Raw genomic sequence first — 3,884 nt, forward strand, 5'->3', positions numbered from 1 at the left:
CTGCAAGTGCCACCCCCCACCCCACGCTTTCTAACTAAGCTAACACTCCCCCAACTAGAGTGTACGCTACCCTGAGGAAACATCCCAATGTGCATGCGAGATATTGTGGTTCTTTCTTCGGATGCATCTCCGCAAACAAATACCAAATACAGCAAATACCACCTAATACAGATAAACAAACCCTACAAAAATAAATCTACACATGTTGAACCACAGAATTAAGTGCTTTCAATAGTCTATGAACCAGAGAAAATAAGACATTAAGTTCCAGTACTTTGTACATATTCAAGCAGGTAATAGATGTTGTTTTACAAAAGCCATTGCCGTGGTTGGCAAATATCCTCCTTAATGTCGTAGTGATGGAAACAGATGACGAAGGCTCGCGGACGGCTACCTTCCTCAGGTTTTGGTGCAAGTGTACAATGAGCGCGAGCTAGGAGTGGAGGTTCAGGTAGGTCAAATATTTCCGCCAGAGCATCTGCCACGAACTTCGTTTGTTGTGGGCCTTCCACACCTTCCGGAATTCCCACCAAGTGAAGATTGGATCTGCAGGAACGACACTCGACAAGAAGTCGAGGCACTTAGCTTGCAGTAAAGTGATCTCTTTTTGAAGAGAAACAACCGTAGGCTCGAGCGAGTGAAGACTGGTCATCCATTCTGAGGTAGTGGTCTCTAGACTTATTAAGCGCTCACTCTGGGATTTGAGGTCTTCTTTCAAAGATGAAAATGTGTTGTGCATTTCTTCTCGTACCAGAGAAATTTTGCCTCGAATTTCATCAGCATGCGCATCAAATTTTGCATGAATTCCACTTTCAAGCCTGCTAATAGCAGCCATAATCGCTACACCCTCAGGCGTGAAAAGTTTACATTTACATTTAGTCATTTAGCAGTCGCTTTTATCCAAAGCGACTTACAAATGAGGACAATAAAAGCAGTCAAAACTAACAAAAGAGCAACAATATATAAGTGTAAATGACAAGTCTCGGTTAGCCTAACGCAGTACATGTAGCAAGGTGTATATATATATATATTATACACACACACACATACATATACACACACACGCACAAAGAAAAACAAGTAGATAGAATAGGAAAAAAAAATAGAAAGCTAGTGTTAGTTGATTTTTTTTTAAATAAAAAATAATATAAATAGATATAGTAGAATTAAAATAGAATAGAAAGTGCTAGAGTTAGAGGGTCAAATAAAGGTGGAACAGGTGTGTTTTTAGTCGTTTCTTGAAGATGGTTAAGGACTCAGCTGCTCGGATTGATTTGGGCAGGTCATTCCACCAGGAGGGAACGGTTAATGAAAAAGTCTGTGAAAGTGATTTTGTGCCTCTTTTAGATGGCACAATAATACGCCGTTCACTTGCAGAACGCAAGCTTCTAGAGGGCACATAACTCTGAAGTAATGAATTTAGGTAAATGGGTGCAGAGCCAGTGGTGGTTTTGTAGGCAAACATTAATGCCTTGAATTTAATGCGAGCAGCTACTGGTAGCCAGTGCAAATTGATGAACAGAGGTGTGACATGCGTTCTTTTTGGCTCATTAAAGATTAATCTTGCAGCGGCATTTTGGATTAATTGTAGAGGTTTGATAGAAGTGGCTGGAAGACCTGCCAAGAGAGCATTGCAATAGTCCAGCCTGGATAGAACAAGAGCTTGAACAAGGAGTTGTGTTGCATGTTCTGAAAGAAAGGGCCTGATCTTCCTAATGTTGTATAAAGCAAATCTGCAGGACCGGGCAGTTTTAGCAATGTGGTCTGAGAAATTCAGCTTATCATCAATCACAACTCCAACAAGAAATGTCTGTTAGACATGCTGAGATGCGAGCAGCTATCGTCGGATCATCAGGGTTGAATGTGAGGTAGAGTTGAGTGTCATCAGCATAGCAGTGATATGAAAAGCCATGTTTCTGAATGACAGAACCTAGTGATGCCATGTAGACAGAGAAGAGAAGTGGTCCAAGTACTGAGCCCTGAGGCACCCCAGTAGCTAGATGTTGCGACTTGGACACCTCACCTCTCCAAGATACCTTGAAGGACCTATCTGAGAGGTAAGACTCAAACCACTGGCGTGCGGTTCCTGAGATGCCATTTTCCAATAGGGTTGACAGGAGAATCTGGTGGTTCACCGTATCAAAAGCAGCAAACAGATCCAGCAAAATAAGTATAGAAGATATATATGATTAGGGGTCATTTTTTAGCAACAGTCACAAGACAAGAAGCATGTTGTGTAATGGTCTGCAAATGAAACAAACAGATAAGCATTGGTTTCAGTATCCATGACCAGTAGGGCTATTCTGTGAAACAACAATTTGTAGAGCAATAGTAATTAATGCTGTGCATGTGTTGAGTCGTACAGAAATGTTCAGCTTTGTGGATTTTGCCCTGTATTTATCATTCATAGTTTTACTTTGTGGTTCAATGGTGTGTTATTCAATCCCCTCATTCTTTCTGAGTAGGCTATTGCTCTTCCTTAAGCTCTCACTGGATTCATCTTAACGGTATGATTTTTTACATTTTAAAAAAGAATTTTCTTTATTGATCGTTGTACATTTGGGACAGTTTTTGCCATTGAGATGACTGGGGAAAATGTCCCAAATAAGTTGAATTTACACTATGTCATGTCTCAAAACAGAACTTGAAACTAAATTACCTGTATGGCAAATATATATATATATATTTATCATATTGATTTTTAATATATTCAAAGCATTTTCAATACATTTCAGTTACCTAAAATATGTAGATTTCCATGTTTATTTATAGTTTATTAAAGAATTTCATTAATCTGAAATGTATTTTTTAAGATTTAAAAATATTTTCTTGCTCCTTGAAATATATTATGGCATTTGAAAGATTACATGTAATAATAATAATAATAATAAAATGTATTTCCTTGAGCCACACTATTTAACATACTTTTTTATGGGTATCTTCCTCTGTTCATTTCATCTGCTCCCACATTCTTTGATTTTTCTAAATCTTTCTTTCATGTTCTCCGTGGCTGCAGTTTTTGCTGTTGTTGTAATAATAATGTAACAATAATTACAAATAACTAATATGCTATATTAAATTGTAAGTCCTGAAATTATATTTTTCATATAGAGTATAACGATGTAAAATTACTACACAATTTCTGTTAAAACTTTGTACATTGTTGCTTGTAGGGATACAATGGACCTAAAAGAGTACTTGAACAGGATTGGGTTTATTGACCAGTATGACAAAGCTGAGCTGGACAATTTGTTCACCATCCACAAGCTGCATGTTATGAATATTCCATTTGAGAACCTCAGCATCCATTCTGGCGAGAAGAACACTATGGACCTAAACATCATCTATGATAAAATAGTCAAGAGCAATCAGGGAGGCTGGTGTTGTAAAAACAACCTCTTGTTCTCATGGGTCCTGAAGGAAATTCACCATGTTAGGCTCCAAAGTGTTCAACTGGAACAGGAGTTTCTCCCCATGGATTCTCATCTCATTATTTTAATAATTAATTTATGCATTTAGCAGACGCTTTTTTTTTCACCGAAAAAAGGGGCCAAAATTGTACCTTTTGGGGTACAACAGCTTGACACCGTAGCAGTACACCATACATATTAGTACCTTAAGAGTAGTAATTCGTACCCTTAAGGTAATCATTTGTAGGCCTAGGGGTAAAAAAGGAACAAATATGTCCTTTTAAGGGTACTGTTCCAGTGACAAGCTGTTGTACCCCAAAAGGTGCAATTTTGGCCCCTTATTTCCTGTATATATAGCCTATACATCCACAACCATTTTTGAAACCAGACAACTTTGTTATTTGTATGGCCATTACATAAAAAAGGTCTAAATCCTTAGTCTGGGGCCGTGGAAAATAATTAAAGGTTCACTCT

Source organism: Sinocyclocheilus rhinocerous, unplaced genomic scaffold, assembly GCF_001515625.1.
Source record: "Sinocyclocheilus rhinocerous isolate Xijiao unplaced genomic scaffold, SAMN03320098_v1.1 scaffold2782, whole genome shotgun sequence".
Taxonomy (NCBI): domain Eukaryota; kingdom Metazoa; phylum Chordata; class Actinopteri; order Cypriniformes; family Cyprinidae; genus Sinocyclocheilus; species Sinocyclocheilus rhinocerous.